Genomic DNA, 21,584 nt, shown 5'->3' with positions numbered 1-21,584 from the left:
TTGGGGATTTTCACGTTGGACTAACTTAGCTTACCATTGTTAGTGTGCTTTGTGCCATTAGGATATAAGCAGAAGAAGTCCTGACACTGACATAGGTGCCACTGATACACAAAATGCACAACTGGTGTACCCAGGGGCCTATCAGAAAAACAAGCCCCCCCCTCCACTGTCTCCGGAGGCTTTGGTCTACTGAGGGTGGGGAGTCCCTTGCAGCTCAGCCAGGGCCTGATCCCTGTGCTAGTGGAGGCACCATGGCTGCCACAGCTCTGGGGGAAGCGTGGAAACAAATGTCTGACAAAGCCCTGTAGTAACAGGGGTTCCCCAATGATGCTAAACTTTGTCCCCAGAAGATCAGGAAGCTCCCAAAGCAGAACCTTCCTCTCCCCAGCACACTGGTCAGGGTGGAGTGGCATCAAATGCTCCAGACACCCTGGATGAAGGGCAACTGACCATGGTCATTAGAAGTTGCTAGAGCTTCCTCGGGCCTGAGCCCTTTTGGCTGCTCTTACCTTGGGCCTCCCTTGCAGTGCTGTCCAGCCCCCTGCAAGCTAGCACAGACCAGGGTGCAGGTCTTTGTTGCCTGTGTACGCTGCCTACTCCCATCCCCAAGGACCTCAGAACTGCTCACTAGCAACTTAGTCCTGGACCAAATTCCTGCAAGACATCAGCCCTGGCACCTTGCATTTGCCTTGGTGCTCCTGACAGCTTGCTTCTCAGCCCTGGTCAAATCCCTATCAAGATTTATCCAGCCTCCAGCACCACCACTGCTAAGCCCATCCAGGGCTGGGAGATACCAAGGGCTTTTCTAGGATATGACCTATTTTATATCCAAAATTAATCTGATGGCTCTTGACCTTAGAAAAGTATCTTTCTCTCCACTGTTTAAAAAAGGAGCCCAGCCTGACCAGTTTACACATAGACTAGTTCAGATTATCTGAAGTTAGGTTAGATGAATCCATTTGCATTTAGTTGAGTTTAATTCTGTCGGTTTGCTAGTACCTGATGAATATGCAAAGTAATGAAGTTAGTGTAAACATTCAAGCATTTTTAAAATGGCTAAACCTTGGAAGCAAGGGTTGTTTTTTTTTACCTAAAGACTCTGCTTCAAGGCAGGGAAGGAGATTAGTTAGGCTCATGAGACTTTGCTTGTGAAGCTGTGCGGCCATGTAGTTTGCACCAAAGCAACTAACCAGACATCACCTCCAAAGGAAGCAGTTCATTGGTCTGGGGTAAGAAAGAGGTCTTAATGCCAACATTGCCCCTTTGACACTGCTACAGGTCTGGCAGTGATATTTGATCTGAACTTTCTCGAGCTTTAGAGAAACTTATACTCATGTCCAAGTCCTGCATTTAAAAGCACTCTTCTTTTTATGATAATCCTAATAATATTCCTATAATGATATGGCCAGTAACATCACTCCATTTCAAAATGGGGTTTAAATGTGAATTAGTCACTTATAAAATCGACATGTTGCAGCTATTGAACTATTTTATACTATGTACAAAACAAAAAGAGCTGAGTCTGGATTTCTCTCCAGGGACAGGACCCTATGTCATGACAGTTTTGGTGTCTGACTTTGAAAACCTTCATTCTACATTAGAAAAGTCTGTAGAACAGGAAGACAACATAGATGGAAGTTAATGTCTAACATAACCAGATAGGTTAATCACCTTCCACTCAGCTTGCCATGTCCCCACTTGCCAGTTTCTGAAATAGGACTCTGCCCATCAACGAGCACTGTGCAGTGAGCTTGCTCAACTGCATTGTCAATATTTAGAAAGGGACAGAGAATGCTTTATCTGAACTCAATCTCTTCAAACTCAGAAATATTCCAGTTTACTTTCCTTCAAGTGCTAAACACTAGAAATCGCTATATGAAGAGGTAATTTCTTGTTCAATTCATGTATCCTTTGCCCCTTTGACTGGGTAGAATTTGTGTGGATTTTCCTGCCTTTGTAACACTAACTAATTTTTAATATGTTTATGGTTTGTTTTGCTAATATGCAGTGAAGTATGTTTTGTGATAGGCAAACTCCAGCACTTTATATTTTCTGTCTTTGTGGAATGCTTCTGATATGAATGGAGACACTTCACAGAATTTCTGGGTCATACAGCAGTAAAGACATTCTTATCATTAATAGGAATAAGAATATAAGTTACACACTTTCATGTTTTAAAATTTAGTAACCAAGCAAAGTGCAGAAGGATACGAGGTTTGGAGGATCAAAGCATATAAATTGTGTTGTTTCCTTTCAGAAGAAACACATAGGATAATAAAACTCTGGTGTTCCCATCAGAAAGGAAGAAATATTTTTTTCCCTCCCATATGTATTAGAAACACAGTGCTATTGCACATCCAGAAGATTTTCTTTGTACTTGGAGGGTAAAACTGCTCAGGTAAGCTTTTGTTCTAAAGGAGGAAGTTTTACAAAATATACAGACTGGAAGGAGGGGGATGTGTTTAAGTAAACATAAGGGAATACACTAATTATGGCTGACTGGGTCTTGAATATTTATAATGCAGCTGGTAGGAGCTCCCTTTGGGCCACTTGTTTACCAAGCCTGTTGAATTTATATGCCCTGACAGGACACGTAGTTCTGAAAAGAGTTATGTGCATAACATGAGATATGGCTGGAATACTTGCAGACTGTAAGGCTTCATCCATTAAGGCTGTGTCTTTCTTGAAAGGGACACATTTGGGGTACATTTTGTGCAGAAAATGTTTAGGACAGATGTCTAAAAAGGAAGCTGAAAAATGGGATCTGACATTTTGACAGAAAGGTTGACCTTTTCTCCTCAAATTATTCCAGGATTTATCTTGGAACCAGTTTCACTAAGCAAGGCACTAATCCAGACAGCCTGTTGGACCCCAAATCACAGTTCTGTTGCTTTTCCTCTTCTCTGAAACAAGATGCAGAAGGTAGCATTTCATCTTTGAGAGCCAGTCCAAAAGCAGAGTTTGCCTCGTAATGGCAGAAAGAGGCTGAAAGGAAACTCTGCCTTGGTATGAGACTAAGCATCACACACATGTGACTAGGATTTATAAATGACTGTCCACACAGGTGCCAACTGAAATCTTTTTGCCCACCCCCTCTATGATCTATACAGTGAAGTGCCAACAAATCTTTCTTTGTGGCCTTTTAAAAGTAGGGAAGATCAAGCAGGGAAAAAGAAATATTCAAAAATAACCTTTGAAAATGAGTAATTTTGAAAAATGTAATTGCAGCATGGTTGCACAACAGATTCAATTCGTACGAGACTGTGCTGTCAGAATGCTTTTTCACCCATCACATGTTAAAATACAGCCAGGCCAGACCCTGAGCTGGAGGGGAGTTGAACACATCTGAAAGGGGAGGAGTTTGATTTGTGAGTGATTTCATGAATGTCTGTGCTGATTTAAACTTCTGGGGTGGGGGAAGGGTCATATTTGGAGACTTTTGGCTCATCCCAGATATGACCTGCGGGGAGGCTGATGAGGGTGCCTTGTCTGCAAGCCATTGATTCACCTATACAAGGTGAAAGGCACTCCAGCCACTGTTGCACAGGTAGCTGTGATATGAAAATAAAGGAAGTAGATCCTCTTCTTTCTTCTCCTCCATCTCTTCCTCAAACTGGTCATTCAGTGGCTCGGTGGATAAGTGAAGGTCTTTGCAAATGTGGGTGATCTACTCCAGATGCGCAGAGAAAGCTAGTGATTGGCAAATATAACAATTGCTAATGGGCACAGAGTGGCAGTAAACAGTGGCTGCCTCAAAGCAAAGGAAGAGTGAGGAGGAGCTATGGGGAACACCCAAATGCCTGGTGTGCTTGCTTTGGGGGTGACAAGGGAGTGTGCCACTGCTGAGCACACACTGCAGCCCTAAAGCTGCATGGGTGGAAGAGCCAAGGATGAGCTGCCAAGAGTTGTATGCTTTTACTGTAGTTTAACAAGCACGCTCAATGATTCTGTTCTGGTTTTGTACACATGCCCTTGGAAATGTGTTTGCTTTTGTTCTTGTTTTGTTGTGTTTTTTTTTAAACAGCCTTAAGAGAAAGTGCTCTGTCATTCAAGATTTTTATATTTTTTCTGGCAATTACAAAAAGCCCTTCAACTGAAACAAACAACACTCTGCCCTTCATGGATATAAAAAGTGAGTGAAGTAATGAGATTTTAAAGTGATTTTATTTTAATGGTGTTTAAAAAGAGGACAAAAATGTAAAACCTGACACAAACAAACCATCATTGTAAAAGTAGCATGTGAGATGTGAGTTCCTATTTTTGGAAGAAGATTTATTAAATATACTCACAAAGAAAGAAATAATTCACAACTTCACAGTGTGCTAAAAAATCTGCCTATTCTTTTTCTCATTAATCAAGATAGGTCAATGAATAGGTCTATGATGACAGCCTAGACCTTGGGCCCACTCAGTACACTAAAAACTCCTACGAGCTATGGGAGAAAAAACGACCTAAGAGAAGACTACAGGCACTCCTAAAATTGATCCTTGATAGAGAAGAATGGGTGCCCAGCACAGATATGATGTGAAAGACTTTTGGCATTAGCATTTTTCCTTTATGCTTTAATAATGTCACATCACATTTGAATACTGCTAAGAATGCAATGTAAAATAGTTTGCATCCAATATGAAGTCAGACCAACATATTTAGACAATCATGCAGGACAAGGAAATGACACCAGGGCTCTGTGTGTTACCTGTGTGGAGTGCAGTTCCCTGATTATCCTGAAATTTCAGTGTCAGCATTGGCCTGCTGCATATGGCTGAGATGCATCTTTGTGGTCAGAAAATCCAGCACTTTACAGAAGGCACTTTGGAAAGAATTGTTTAGTTAGTACAGTACAGTTTCAGCTTAAAAAAAAACCCCAAACCTACCAAAAAACCACAAAACATTGGGGGTTTTTTAATATTTTTTTTTTAAAGGATCCAGATAAAAATGAGAGGTGAAAAATGAAAAGCAATGAAAATTAGAATCATAATAATAAGTTATTGTATTTGTTTGGGGAACAGGTAAGAGAAAAACTATATATCCTTTCCTAGTGTGAATAGTAGAAGTATCAAAGACAAACTATTTCAGATTACCCGTTTAATACATGAACCAACAAAAACCCCTTTGTCTGCACTTCACTGAAAGTGGAAGGAAGTTGCACTTCTCATGAGTGGGTGTGGAATCCCACAGCCAATCCAGGAGCCAGGATTTTTTTTCCTCCCCATTTACGTTTTCCTGTATAGAACTAGAGAACAGTGCACTGTAACCCAGTTGAGTATGAGGGACTGTAGACAGCAATGATCCTATGGTATCCAATTCAGAGATAGATGCCTACCTGGGCAGGGCTTTACAATGTGAAGCTTCAGGTCTGGCTGATGGATGGTAGGACAGGAGCAGCACACCAATTTGCAGTATTTGCAGAAAGCTCAACTCTTATATCGGAATAAAATACAGCTCACAATATCACTCAGAAAGGGCAAGACAGTTGTGAGTTTGGAAGAGAATACTTGTATCATTTGCTTATTTTGATTGGTTGGTCAGCCTCGTTCTCCAAAATTTCCAGTCTTCTACGTGTGCATGAAATCTACACAAGTATTTATTTACTCAAATAATGCATTTAAAATACTACTGCATCTTGAATGCTAGAGTTACAATCATAGAATGGTGTGGGCTGGTAGGGACCTTAAAGATCTTCTAATTCCAGCCTCCCTAAATGGGCAGGGACACCACCCACTAGACCAGTTCTCTGAAAGCCCCATCCAACCTGGCCTTGAACACATCCAGGGATGAGGCATCCACAACTTCCCTGGGCAACTTGTTCCAGTGTTTCTTCCTAATGTCTAACCTAAATCTACCGTCTTCTAGTTTTTTTACCCCTCATTCTATCACTACATGCCCTTGTGAAAAGTCCCTCCTCAGCTTTCCAGTAGGCCCCTTTCAGATACTGAAGTCTTCCTGAAGTCTTCTCCAGGCTGAACAACTCCAATTCTCTCAGCCTGTCTTTATACATGTATTATAATAACAAGTTTGTTATTCTACTTAAGATTTATCCCTTCCCCAAAAGAAGAGTGACATTATATTTTACTGGCTATTCCAGCAGTGGAAATCAGGCAGAACATGTGGGATTGTTCTGCTCTCTGAAGATGTTAACTATAGCTGCATTCTGCATTTCATTCCACAAACAACACAGGCAAGCTCCTGGATGCTCTTCAGAGAAAGCAAGACAGAGGATTGCTTGCTTCTAAACCACAAATCGTAAATGCTGTTCTTATTGTGGCTCTCATTTTGCATCCCAGGGGTAAAATGAAACTCTTCAATTCACTGATGAAGTATACAAGATATTTGTTTACTTCGATGGGATGAAAAGGTGATATTTCAAAAGTGTGTGCCCAGGTATTCAAATTTCATAGAGTTTCTGATGCTGAAAGACTGTGTGCTGGCTTTGGGGATAAAGCGAATAATTTGCTTTCTGCTAAGGTATTTATCATTCATGCAGTCTCTCATAGTTAGAATTCTTTGAATCAACTAAGTGTTTATAACTACTTATTTAAAACTGCTTTTCAGAGTCCTCGATATAGCCACGAATATGTTATTGTGACTACTCCAATACATTAATTCTTGAATGTTATTAGGGACTGAATGTTTTAAATATTTTTTTCTTTCATCTTCTTCAGCTGTGTCAGAAATAATTTGCAGTTTATTTTCATGAGGGTATTAGACAACCTACTGAGATAAGACTTAGTGAAGTTAATTCTCATTCTAAATGCAATACTTTTTAAAATCAATTTCAGTGTTTTCATATGGGGAAAAATGCACAAGCATAGCAATTCCAGATACTTGTAAAAGTTCATGTAAAAATTTCAAAATGCATCCTTAAATTTAGATGCAAGGTGTCTTTTTGAAGAGCTGAATTTCAGAGCTGCCACATTTCTGTTTCACTTAGTAAGGTAGAATGTAAAGATCACCCAGATACATAAAGAGTAAGAAACTGTGGCAATATTTCAAAGTCAAGGATACTGTACCTTGTAAAACTATCATATCTCCAAAAGGTTTTACTTTTCCTTTGATTGTTTTCTTCTTGATTTGTGCTTGTTATATTGTATAGCTCTTGAATATTTGCATAAATGGAGTTTGACACAATTGTGAAGAAAGTTGTAGAAAGAAGGTGCCTTTTGCCTGCTGTGGTATAGCTGTACACTTGTCAAATGAGCTTTAATTAAAAGCAGAACATGCACATCCACCTTTTTTTATAGTTTAAACTTCAAGTTTATCACAGGTGCTTATAAATAAGACACTCTTCTTTATCCACTTGTTTTTAATAGATTAGATATCATAAAATGAACATGTCAGATTACAAGAGAAGACTTACAACTAAGTATCATATGGAAGCTGCAGTCAGTAAATAACTTCATCCTGCTATATGTGTTATATTATCTGTCCAGACACATGGTTAGATTGGTTGTCATAGACCTGAATATTCCCTCCCTCTGTTTGTTGAGTTACCAACATTGCCTGGATTGGGTTTTGTTCTGTTGTTTAAACACCATCTTTAGGCACATTATATTTTCTTGTCATTTGGTTGCATGTTATTCCACACTGGGATGAGTCAAGTCTTAGGGAAAATCATTGGGAAATCAGCGTACTTCAGACCAACCCTCTTTCCTTTTCAAGAACAATGCTGTACTGTTTCAGTGGAAATTCCCGAAGCATGAACAAGCTGTTATCGAGATAAAATTTCCCCAAATGTTGCTTTGACAGAAAATGCTGTAACTGAGCTATAAGGGATTTTTCTGTTCGTAATATTTGTGATAATTTTTAAAAGTCTCTTTAACCCCTTTATACCTCCTGTCCTGATAACTGAAGTACACACACAACTAGTTATTAATAAGGATGCTACATAACCATCTATCAAGAATATTTCTTGGGTTTTGTGTCTATAAAAAATAGATCAAGAATATTTGCAAATGGCAGTGTGGAAGCAAGAAGAGCAAAAGATTTACTGGTTCAAAGACTCTGAATAGAAAAGGTGTAAGATTGACCCATGGGATAGATCACACTATGTTCAGTCCAAAGGTGCAGTTCTGCCCATGAGCAGTAGCAGGTACATAAGAAGAGTATCCAAAAGATGAGAGGTATAGGAGGATGTTTCCCTTAGTTCGCTTGCCTCTGGCAAAGCAAAGAGTAGTTACTCTCTTTACCTCACAAAAGGGGTGCTTCATGATAGTTGGGTAAAGTGTCTTCCTGGTAGTCTAGGGAAAATCTGCTCAATTTCTCCCAGTGCCAGAGCTAAGGGTGATGCTTTAGCATAGCAGTGGGTTCCAAGTTCACCCAGACTTGCAGCCTTCATTTCTCTTCTTATCTAGGGGTAGTGACCAGAATAAAATGAAATTAACAAGTTGAATTGCTTCAGTCTTATTCAACTGAAAACAAAGATGACACAGACTTTTTAGGCTAACACTGTAATAGCCAAGAAACCATATGTACATCTTTCTTCCTCATTCTTCAATGCCAAAAATACACACTGAATAAAACCCTTCAAAAACACTCTAGGAGATCCATAATTCAGTTAGTTTTTGAAGTGTTTTAATACAGAGACAAGCTTTAAAGATTTTTCTGATTTTTTAACTAAAACAGAATCTATTATCCTTTGTGTGGATAATTACATGGAGCAGGTTTGTCTGAACTGTGTTTCAGAGAAAAATACTCCTCAGATAACATTTTACTGTCTGCAGGTTTTGGCACTTTCAGGTTCTTTAAATGAGATGCTTTAATCAGCAACAAGATTATGTAAACCCAGTGTTGACAGCTCCCATTTTTAATACATAAACCAAAATAGTTTTGTTTAATGTTTCAGGAAAAAAAAAAGAAAAGAAAAGAAAAAGAAAAAAAAAAGGCATTACTTGAATAAATAGTCTTACTGACCTTCCTTTTTTAAGATAATAAAATAAATGTTTTTACTGAGCTTTGTTATAAAATCTCATTGATCCATGAAAAGTTGAACTTTAAAGGAGTAGATAAACCACTGGTGCCACCATTAGCTATTTATTTTGCTTGGAATAAGAAATAAGATGGAGCAAAATCGCACCTCTGTTTTAATAATACCCAAAGGATGACACTCAGGACACTTAGTACACATGGAAATGAAGAGGTCTGTTGAAGCACATGAATGTAAGGAGCCCAAAATTGCTCAAAAGCAAAAGATTGAAGTTTTCCCTCTTGAAAGCACAAGTATTTAAATAATATTGTCAAGAATATTTTAACAGTATTGCTTTTACATAGTGTAAATGGGAATGAATGTTACAAACAGAATGTGTACCCATGGAGTTTCATAAATTAAAGAAAAACATATTACTGCAAGGAAAGGTCGACTCCCAACAACTGTTGTTAACAATTCATTCCAGCTCTGGTCTAGTACAGTCAGGGCTATTGCAGGCCCTAACATGCATCCTAAGAGCTAGGAAATTCAGATTTATTGAAGGTTAGGTCTATTTGTATGAAAAAATCAGGCAGTTTTGGAGGGAGAGAGAGAAAATTTGATCTAATTTCTCTTCCTGTGACATGCAGTAAAAGCCTTCTAAACTACCACAAGGCACTTTGCTTGTTATTCTGGACATCCCAATGATGAAGAGATACAGTTGCAAGGAGTTTTGTGCTTAAAAGCAATATTTGGTGAGATCAAAATGATACAGTATCTTTCTCCATCCTTTTGCTGATCCTGATTCTGGCTTGCCATAGCTCCCTGATTAATATCCACTACATTTTAAAATATAATTTCAAAGTACTGCTAGTATCATTCTAAATGATGAAAATAATTGGAATGTTGTTGAAGTCCTGACTGATAATTCAGACTAGATTGGCCTTTTGTGTTGGTCTTGCTGATAGAGATTGAATTTTTACTTGTAGCCTTTACAGACAACACTCCTATATATAGAGTATTTTTATATAAAAATTAAATTCCCATGTGTTGAAGTTAATAACTCTAGCCTCCTTAATGTGAGGCATACTTCGCAAAGGTTGACATATGACAGGAAGGGGAAAGTGACCAGAAAGTGTGTGAGTAGTTTCTCCATCATACTAATGTTGACTGTACTCAACTCCTCCCTCCTTATATCACCTTAGACTGTTGTTGGATAATCGTGGCTCTTACCCCCAGACTGGGGCACAAAGACCTGCTTTTGGTAAACTTTGAAGGGATCCAGCTATGTGGTGCATTTTCAGTCCCTTATATATGAGCTGGAGTGAATGAAACTCACATTTCTCCATTAAACTTTACCATGGGGCTATACTCCCAACATAAACAATAAGTGCTTGATTTCTTTTTAAGCATGATTTTTGAGAAGATGGCATTTGTAACCAAATATTATGCCATTTCATTAGGTCACCATTGTATCTCCCAAAGTGGCAGGCTTTGTCACTAAGTCAAACTGAATTTGATATCTGGTTCTCAAGTATCAGGGATAATGTTTCTATTTCAGATCTTGTGATATTTGCAATTAAGGACAGAGGAGCTGAAAGCAGTGAGTCACATATTCACTAATTTTGCTAGTGCTAGCTGGGCACCCAGCACAGAGTTCACCACTAGAATGTCAGACCTTACCAGGCCAGATTTTTAAATTAAAAAACAGAGAAAAGCTGAGTTTTACAAATGTGAGTTAGGCAACTTTTTACTGGGGAGCTCAGTACTTCTTAAGAAGCAAGCCATAAGAAAGAAATCTAACAAAAGTCCTCTGAGAGACAGTAATGAAAACTTTCAAAGTTTTTAATATAAATTATTTTACATTGTCATTTTTGGATAGAATATTTTTAATATATAAATGCCTAGGAATAAATTTGGAATAATAAAAAATGTTGTAAGGATATTGAAAGCATCTGGACCCTAAATGCAGCCTTCCCTCAGCTCCTGTTTGTCATTATACAAACAAGGCTCAGTTTGGCTTGCTTGCATGAGCCTGGGCTACTGTTGGTCTTGCTGGCAGATTACCTTAACACAGGATGCTTTTTTCCCCGTCTTCTGCTGTGCCGAGAGGAGAATTGATGGAGACATTCCTGTCTGGCGTTCTTACCTGAAAGGCTTGGGAAATCATCCTGTGACTCCTGCTGGGCAACCAGAAGCCAGATCAAATATTTCCCCTCTGTTGTCTTTGCTCAGGTAAGCGGTGAATGCAGAAAATAGATCTCATTGCAACAGAAAAAAGTCTAATCCAGTCATCCAGCCAAAATGTCTTCCAGGATGGGAAGTCAGGAGTCACAGATTAAAAAATAATTATAGCAAGAGGCTGGTAATGCAAGTCATTCTCAGGAACTTTCTCAGCTTCTCTTTAGTTATTGAGAGAAACTGTAATATGTAAGACTAGCAGAGCACACCAAGTCTTCACATCATTTTTCCTAGCTAAAGCTTCTGGCACTTGAAATGGTAAAAGGGCAGCTATAGCTTAGCTCACAAAGCTGCTACATTTTAGTCAGAAGGCAAGGAAATATGCAGAGATTTAAAATAAGTAACATAAATTAAATATCTGGGGACTGGTTTATCCTAGGCACATCAGGATTGCTTTTTATCACTCAGCTCAGTGTCACAGCATTATATACAAATCGGGTTACAAGGTAGTTTCTTCTGCTCTCTGCATGGTAAGGTGAAATGAGTCCCAACAGGGCTGGTGGCTGAGGTGATTACAAGGAAACTCAAGCATTCCTTGTTACCTTTGGTCATAGATCTCTATGACCTATAGAAAAAAACCTTGCATTTACATGTAACCATGCAGTCCTGTTAAATAGTAAGGTCTGGACACAAAGAATATTCATCTAACTCTCACCCATCATCTGCCTGCTCATGTGTTTATCCTGTTGCAGATAACGTGGACCCACCCATGGACCATGGGTCACATGCACTCAGCAGCATGCAGACTGAGGCCCATGGATGGGCTATATCTTTGATATGTGGTCACAGCACAGCAGAAAGGTGTTGTGAGCTGCATGTGGAGTCAGCAGCAAAGCTGTGGGTGCAAAGAAATCTTTCTAGCAAGCCCATTTATGTCTCTGCTGGCAGCCTAAAGGAGCAAGTATTCTGTCATATGAGATGATGTGTGTACATTGTCCCTCTCTGCGACTGGATAGAATGCTCTTTTCTGTGTCTGGAAAGAAAAGTCTCCTCAACTTCCATGATGTACATGCAATCATTCCCATCAATTTTGATCGTGGGCTAGGAGCATCGACTCCCTGCGAAGCACTTGGAGCCCTAAACAGCACACTCAACCCCAGGGACTTCTGACTCAGGAAAAAAATGAAACTGGCCTGGCATGTGGCCCTGAGTACTGGCTTGCAGTCATCTGTAATGTGAAACCTTTGGTGTGGTACCTGGCATAGGTGTGGGCCAGGTGAGCTACCACACCTCCTGGCAGTGCTGAGGCCCTGTCCATGGGACAGCATGAGTTTGGGACTTAGCATGTGGTTTGAGATGTAGACACCCTTTCTGGCAGGTCAGAGGGCTGATGTTGCTGGCACAAATCTTCAGGGGACCAGGTTCTGCTCGTTTTATAAACAGCGAGTTGGCACCTGTCAGTGAGCTCAGTCATGTCCAGACTAGCAAAGTCCTTTGTACAGAAGCAGTTCTCTCCCTTTAGAGCAGTGACTGTGGACGGCCAAGGAGGCTGTCAGCAGGCAGACAAGCCTTGTTCCTTCATATTTGCATGAATAATTTGTTTTAGGAAGCCTAATGACAATAGAGAACTTGTTATCACATTCTTTCCTTCCCAAGAAAGCAATTTTTGGAAGTTATTGTGCAGCTCAGACTGATGGCCCATGCTGCCATAGTCTGATTTCAGTCAAAGGATTTATCCTTTGTATTCCCATCTCCTCATGTCTTTTATTCAGTTCCACCTAACCAGAATGTTCTTGTAGCTAAAGGCAGGAAGAAATCCATCATGTACACAGCTCTCCCTCTAGAACACTGTCCCCCTCTCTTTGTCTTGCTCTTTCTCCTTTAATTGGGCTAGAGAGAAAACATTTAGCTATCTCTCTCCCTCTTTCTCCTCATTAGCCTAACGATGACATATTCTTTTTCCAGAGTGTCTTTAGGAGCACACTATAGCAGTCACTGCTCATTATTAACACTGGAAGAAGCAAAAGCTGGTGACTTGATCCTGAATTTATGTAGATGCATGTAAATGAGAAGACATGTCCTTGAAATCAGATGTAATAGAGCAGTGCAAAATCAATGGGAAGAGATCAGAATCTGGCTCAGTGGTGGCTTTGAACCTGTGTAAGTGCTTGTGTTATCTTATATCCTTATCATTTCTAATGAAGGTAGGCCTTAGGAAAAATGATGAAAACAGGTAAACCTCAGGCCTTTTACATTCTTTTTTCAGTCCTTTAGGATATATTTTGCCTAACATTGTGAGTCAGTTTTCCAATTTGGTTTTCTCACTTTTTATCTATATATAAACTATGCCACATGCAACAAACTCAACAATTTTCCATACACATGAAACCAGAACTGTTCTTGCTTTCTTTTTTTCCAACCTCTCTACTTTTTCTTTACTTACTTTCCTTTCTGTCCTTCATTCCTGCCTTTATTTGGAAAAAGGTACTAATGAGCTCTAATAACCTCTGTATACTTCAGTTACTGCTGTTAGTTGCAATAAAACTTATCACCCATATTTTACTTATTTTTTGTACCATAAAAACATTCTCACTTCCTACAGTGACATAATTGACCTATATTACACTTGTCTATAGAGCTAAGTAAAGGAAGTAGGTGATAATTAACCCATAAATAGTGTAGATTTCTGTGCACCAAAGGAAAATTAGTTTTAAATGCTGATTTTGACAAGGCAGGCTGTGTGGAAGAAGAAACTGTTTTTAGTATTCAGCAGAGTGAATGGGAAGATGGGTAAATGCAAAATAGATACTTGCAACAGTCATCACCTATAACTAATTTAACAGAATTATCACGAAACCAATGTTCCGATAAATCTGAGTTTTAATGTGTCTATTGATTTCCATGAGAGGTGTATAAATACTTTAAGGCATTGGTTAGTTAGCAAAGCCTCATATTATGTCTGAGTGAGACAAGTATAATGACCTTCGCACAAAAGAATAGAATGAGGCATGAAGGAGTAAAGTGGTTACTAGAAGTCCACTGAACCACAGTTGGATCTAAAATAAACTAAAATTAAGAAAAACTTGAATGGGACCAGAGCCCCATTATGAGTCATATGTGTCTTCTCCTTTACATTAGTGATAGCCTTTGGTTTCATCCCCATCAGTCTTCAACCCCAAGCCTAAGTCCAAAGGCTCTACTGTTGGTGAGCGCAAGTGGGCAGTGTGCTCTGAATGTGTCCAACCCTCTGTACAGAGCCATCACTTCCAGAGGTATGCCACAGCAATGCACATGCACATAGAATTTACAGGCAAATAAAGAGTGTCAGGACCTGTGTTCCTCTGATTTATGTGCAAAACTAAGGATGGTTTCAGTAGCTGAGCCCAGTGTCCCACACCAGCAGAGCTTGCAAGGCAGTCTCCACGCAGATTCAAGCACTGGCCTTGCTGCTGAGACTGTCAACAAAGGTGCTAATTAGAGCCAGTTGTGATGATCATTTCTGTGATGCCGACACCTGTCCATTATCAACTGGACTGCGACCACCATCACATTTCCCATTAGATGCTGAGCAGCTGTCAGGTGGTAGCAGGGCTGATTGATGTATTAGCTTCTGTTCACATCAGGAAATCAGGCTGTATTGTCTCTAAAATGCCTTTCAAGTAAAATTATTTTAATCTCTCTTTAATAATGCAACTGACTTTGTTCCTTTGATTTTAATGTGTTTTCTAGTTCATGGGTTACTTATCCATATAATATCAAGTAACACTGAGTGACTAAACAAAACAAATTTCAATGCAAGTATAACCAGATTTTGACCTGCAGACACAAAAAGCACACATGCAAAAATGTACTTACATAGCCTTTCAGCAGCATTTGCAGGTAAAAATTGCATAATTCTGAACCTACCTGACTTCTTACAGAATTCCACCTAAAGGGACACAAAGACCTGTACAAATAAATATTTGTCATAGACATGTACAGATCTTTAATACGTGCAGAGCTGAATACAACGTATTGGTTTGCTTTGGAGCACTGAAGATTTTTTATATGTAGATGTAAAATAGGTAAGTATGTATACAGGTGCAGACATCCTGACCAAAAGACCATTGTAGAAGGAGGAGTCAGTGACCCAGATGGCAATTGCTCTGACCAGGCACAGGCCTGCACTGTGCTGTGCACACAGGACCTTCAGGTCTGTGTTGTGCTGTGCACATCCTCTGGCTGCAGAATAAACTTAGCCGGCTAACTGCAATGAAGCAGCCTGTGGGCAGCTGCCACTTGGTCTCTCCAATTGTACTGCTTCTGGCTCCTTGCCTTTATCTAACACAGCAGCAACAATTTTTCACATGAACATCTGTTTTTGTTTGCTAGTGGAAATGATAAAGTGAATTATTTTCTTTGAGTAAAATCTTACAAGAGCTCAGAAGCCTGAAATACTAAGTAACCTTTACATGGACAGGATTTGCACAGGAGGCTGCGTTCTACTTTGAGGCCAATTCAATTGCATATAACTTGGGGTTTCCAGCATCTATAGGGATGTAAGTTTACCTGTCCTGACATCTTTTTCTTTATACTGCTAGCTGCAATAAATAGTATTTTAAGCAATACTTCACCAAGACCAAGTGCCCTTCTTACTGGGATTACAAATCAGCACCTCCTGGAGCAAAATCATGAAGGTGCATGCACATGGTCTGTTGCATTTTGATGTCTCTGTTTTGTGCTCTAGCTTCAGTATGACACCTTTTCCATCAGCCACATCCTTTTTCAATCTTCTGTTAATTTAAAGAATACTACACAGAAGATTATGTGGTCCTTTGCTTGGAAATATGACTCTCACGGATTCACAGGTCCAACATTTTATGTGCAATGCTTACTCTTCACCTTCCTCATTAAAGAAAGACTTCACAGAAATGCCCAACCGCCACGTGATTTCTTGAAGATAACTGATGAAAGTAAATCCCTCTTAAAGTTTAACTTCAAACTGGCATATTGGTTCATAAGATGTACTTGATCACTTTGGTAACTAAAAAAAAAAAAAAGACTGTGCACACCTAGTGAAAAAATCCATTTTGTAAGATAACTAAGTAAGGCTGCATAATGTGTTCAAGGTGCTCCCCGTGTTAAATAACGCGTGACTCAGTAACAGCATTTTGCATAATCATGAGCAAACTGAAAAGACTGTAACAAACCCCACTGTCTTCATCTGATATATTGGACTCACTCTCTGAAAAATCCTGGAGTTGTTTGTGGGATTATACATTGAGTCCCCCCTCAGTACCCTGGATCTTCTACTCAGTCATTCCCCATTTTCTCTTTAAAAATTGATACAAAAGCATATATTTAATAGCAAAAGTACATATGGTCAGAGTTCTTACTAATTCAGATTATAAAAATTCATGGATTTATTTTGTGAATAACAATGTGGAACTGAAAAAATAGTTTTGTTTATTATTTTCTGTAGGCTGCATACTTGATAGCTGATGTATCTGGTTGGGAAGCACAAAAGAGCTATTTGTAGTCATTTCAGTTTCAAGGACTATTAGCTAAATCACAAAGAACTTGATAGAAACTTATTTCTAGTGGATTTTTTTCTAGGCACATGGAAAACATTAATTTCCATAGGCATCTGTGAAATGAGCACCCATTAGGGATTTCTGTCTGTAGTTTTGCAAGACCTTTGAAGTTTCAAAATAGGTTGCACATTGCCAATGCACTGAAAAAGCTATCCTACTTTGCAGCTGCAAAACAAAGGATGAAAAATACATTTGCAATCACCAGTGGAAAATAAAATCACCTAAGAAAAGGAAAATAAAACCATTTTGTATGTATACACACACACACATATATACATATATTCATTAGAGAGACTGAAAACAGTTTTTGGATATGTTCATTTTATCTCCTTGACCAAAGTAGAATGGCTTTTCTCAGCAAGATGCTACATGTAACACACCATGGAGAAATTATTTTTCAAATTTATTCCCTAAATGGTGTGGAAAAAAGAGTTTCAATACGATTTCTACTTGTGAACATGTGCAAATCTGTGTAGGTCTAGTTCAACTTGCAGTACTTCAAGACAGATAACTTTTGGAATAATATAAAGTGTTTTATTTAATAATTAGGAATATATTTAAAACTTGTTGCACTATTATGTAATAGCAGACTTCTCATATCTCATGTGCAATGAATTCAAGTAACTAATAAGGGCGCATGCCATATACTCATTTGTTTATATTTAAGCATAGCTTTTGTTCAGTTTTCATAAGATTTAACATGAGGACCCTGATGGTCTATCTTAGGGTGAAATGTAATATAAAGTTCCAGAAGGTTTTTTTCCTCTCTTTAGACCTGTAAAGTCAAGTCTTCATGCAGATAAAGATTTAAGGAAGACAATTATGATAGTTCCTTCCATTAATCTAAGTGTTAACAACCTACAGGACATACTACAAATTCCTTTGCCTTTAAACAATTTTGTACCTTCAGGAACTCTCCAAAGCAGGACACATGCAACACATTGTGTGTTGGAATACATTATCTCTGTTCTTAGTTCTATTCAAACAGAAACTATAAAACCTATATTTTAAGAAGTGCTGATGTAGTGCATTATTTCTTGCAGTTCAACACAGTAAGCATTTTCCAAAATGCATTGCACTGTACATCTTCTGCTAACATCTGTTCCCATCTTTAACACTAGAGAATATTAATGGAAACTGGGTCATCTAAGCAGTAAAATATGTTGTAAAGGACCTGAGACAAATAGCATGTGTGTTGGCTTTTTGGTTAGCTTAGGTTTTTGAAATCAGAGGCAGGATGCACAGCCTGAACACTGAAGCAGAAAGAATTTTATTCTGTATAGTTTCATCATCTTGTTACAATCTTTGTCATAAGAAAGGAAGAAGGAACCTTATGCCTTTTTCAGCTCTTGTTTAATATCTTCTTCACAGGAAATTGTTGCTGGGATATTAAACTCATCTGTTCTTCTGGATAATAAGGATGTAATGTACCATTTTGACCTTTCAAAATGCTGTGCTTCAAATTGCTGTTCATTAGATTATTTTTTTTTTCTTGATTAAAGTCTCACTAACCTGTAGAAACAGAATGGGGTAAGACCTAGTCAAGACATAGCACATCAAGCATGATCAAAACAGCAACACCCATTTGTATAGCTCAAGGGCTATAACAGGCATTAACACTTTTTCTGCTGTATCATTGCTGTGTTAATTTTGTTAATTTCAGAACTCCTTTCTGTACATCTTTTTGATTTTCAGCATGGTTTTTGACAAACCATAATGGCACACAGTTTTCCAGTAAGTTTCAAATGTTGTGAACAAAGCCCTCTGTGATGATTTCTGAATACTGTTTACCTCTTTACTCTTACAAGGTTTATATTTGTCTTCAAATAGCATCCCATCCATAGTTCATATCCAAATTATTTTATATAGTGACACCATCCTTCTAAAAATTGTTATTTTTCTGCCTAACTCAGGACTGAAACAGACTAAAACCAAGATAAATTATTAGCCAAATAAACAAACAAAAAAGACATAAGTTGTCCCTTTGTATACCATTAAAAAAGTCATAGCCTGCTCACTTGTATTCAGTTTGGTTCTGTTATCTGTAAAGGCCTGTATTAATGCAACTTCAAACTGAAAGTTAAACACTTTACGCTGGTTTCCACATTTCTTTCAATAGTGACGTGGTTTTGCCTATAGTTAACCTCAGACCAGAACTGCCCAACGTTGAGGCTGATGTTACAGAATTACATACATGCTCAGTGGTGATAAAATGAATGTTAATGCTGCTGTTGGTGTTATGAATACCTCCTGAGGGATTGCACTATCTATCAGAGTAACTTGTTAACTGTTGTTTTTTTTCTGTCTCTGTAGATCAGTAAGCGTTTAAAAAGCATTTTAAAGGTAAGAATCTTTGTATTAGCACTTATCAAACCAAAATATACAAGGGAAAAAATATATTGATATAACAGAGGAATCCGCCTAGTCTGGGCAGTGAATTACTTTTAAGTGGTTTGTATCACACCCACAACTGTTGAGAGATGAACATGGGGATACAATGACAGGCAACAATTCACATGATTCACTGTAGGAAAACAGATTTGTACTATCAAGAAGAGCAATAGCTTAAAGTTCTGTATATAACACACTTCTTTAGATAATTCTTTCCTGAGTCTGAACATTAGTATTAATGAAAAACACATTTCGCTAGAAAAGAAGAACTCCAAGAAGTATTTTTAGTTGCAGTTCATACCAGTTTGTTTGTGCTATAATGCTGCATCTCGGGAGAAGGCAAGTGATCAATCAGGAAGGGTTTACAATGAAATGAGATACTGCATTACCTATTTTCTAAATTTCAGTTCAAACAGACAGCTCAGTATAAAAAGGAAGGCGCAAAGCCAAAGCAAGCCATTTAAAATCCTTCCAGAGGTCTAGTATTCATATGGATGCACATGTGGGTAGCCAGGCACATGCACACATATCTACAGTGACCAAAATGTCAACTTCAAACCTTTTCTAGTGTCTACATATTTGAAATAGCTGTATGGCATCTCACTGCAGACTGTCCTGTTCTGCCTGGGAGTGCCTTCAGAGCCATTCACATCAGAGGCACTAAAGAGTACAGGTATGAACTAATTACTGTAGTCTGACCTCACATACCCCACAAACCATGAGAACCTCCTGCTGAATCTAAAGATTTCCTCAGAGGAAATATTTCTCCTGTCTTGACAAACCACAATTCTTGGCATGCCTTCCTAACAGGACAGTTCATGGAAAAGACTGGAACTCCACAGCACTGAGCACAGCTACTTCACCCATCTAGAGGAGTAAGATGAATCTGTTTAAGGATCATGAATGTTTTGTTCTGAGCTATTATAAAACCAGCCACCCATAAAATGGAGCCATATGGCTCTTCCTCTTCTCAGAATGAGATTGCTGTCAGTTACCACACTTTAAAGTGCTACATGGAGAACTACACAAATGTATCCTATCGACAGCAGATCTAGGCACTTTGATTTTTTGCCTAGTATTAAGCCTACATAAACTTCAGCATCATTGATTTTATGTTTTGTTTTCAAGTGACTGTGAAAAAAGAGCCCGGAGAATAACAAATGTCCAAATAGCATTCAAAATGAGAGGGAAGAAAGAGTGAAGTCTAATTAGACAAGCATGAACAGTTGAGATAAGGTATTTTGACAGCATTAACCAGAGACAGCTTAATTTTTCAGGTAATTTTAACTTTTAGTTAGAAAAATAAAAATTATGTATAAAACCCAGTTTTCTTGCCAGGCCCTGAAGGAAGTACAGGGATTTTACATCACAGGAGATCTCACTGTGTTTATGAAACATTTCTGTGTGCTCCCAAATATTTTACCAGTAGCCCAGGCCCAAGAACATTAATTTAGTAATTGGCTTGTAAGGCAATGCTTTTCTTCAATGTAGTCTCTTCCTTTTATTCCCCCGTCTACTTTCTCTTCTTCTTACTTAATTTTACTTTTTTTTTCCAAAAGTCACACAATTTTCTTCAATAATTATGTAGCTCAGCTTCTTCTCTTAAGACAGGAGCTGTGGGTATCCTATAGGAATCAGCTTCCCTGATAGTTGGAAAGATTTCTTGGTAGCAGGAAGACTTTCCCATAATAATTTTTTGCTTGAAGTTAGATGTCAAGCAAGTTTATACAGAACCAGTTCTCCAAATATCACTTCATGCTCACTTGTGAAGCCATTAGATCCTTCTATTTACTTTTTTTTTTTTTTCATGCAAATTTCCTTTATTTATCATAGGCAATGAAGCAGTCCATAATCACTGACCCACTTTGAAAAAAGACAAGCCTATTAATTCCTGCTATGTATTTCTTAAACTTGCAGACTTGCAGTGCTTACCACAGTGGCACATAGGTATACCTCACAAATGCAGGTAGTTGATCACATCAACGATGAAGTAAACTCAGATACTTAAAATACAAATTATTAAAAACTCCCAGGTACATTTATGATTATAAAAATATTCTTCATACATTTTCCACCAAAAAATCTGGCTTTAATATTCACAAGTAAACATACAACCACAAAAAGAAAAGGTGAAAAAACTTGAACAGAGCCTACCAATGGCAGCTGTGATTGTCTATATTTTGTATTTTGAGGAATTAGAAGAATTGTCTTTGCTGTGCAGGAATAGTATTCTACAAGAGAGAACAATCCAAGGAATGGGGTGCTCTTTGCCAATATTGTTGCTGGCACAGAACAACTCTCAGATCAGAAGTCAAAGGTTATTTTTGTCACCCATGTTTGTATCCTGCTTGCCAGTCCCAGTCCAGGGGATGGCAAATGGATATATGCACATACAGACACCCACAGCTGGAGCAGCCTTCTCAACTCTTACATTCATGGCTACAATCACAAGAGTTCAGGTCTTATTTTTCCGGCCTTGCTCCAGGGGAGTAAGTAACTCAATGTGACAAAATCTGGAAAGACATGAATTATATGGC

At 38.5% G+C, this 21,584-nt stretch overlaps 1 protein-coding gene across 1 annotated transcript in view; it reads right to left on the bottom strand.

Moving 5' to 3' along the window:
* Positions 1–17,916: 17,916 nt before the first annotated feature.
* Positions 17,917–21,584, bottom strand: part of KHDRBS2 (KH RNA binding domain containing, signal transduction associated 2) — a 346,911-nt gene continuing 343,243 nt past the window's right edge. The window contains exon 13 of the transcript XR_007889030.1: positions 17,917–18,168. The gene's annotated coding sequence lies outside the window, so the exon portion shown is untranslated. The remainder of the gene's footprint in view (positions 18,169–21,584) is intronic.

Source organism: Apus apus, chromosome 3, assembly GCF_020740795.1.
Source record: "Apus apus isolate bApuApu2 chromosome 3, bApuApu2.pri.cur, whole genome shotgun sequence".
NCBI classification, from domain to species: domain Eukaryota; kingdom Metazoa; phylum Chordata; class Aves; order Apodiformes; family Apodidae; genus Apus; species Apus apus.
The sequence above is the reverse complement of the archived record's forward strand: the minus strand, read 5'-3'. Positions and strand labels throughout refer to the sequence as shown.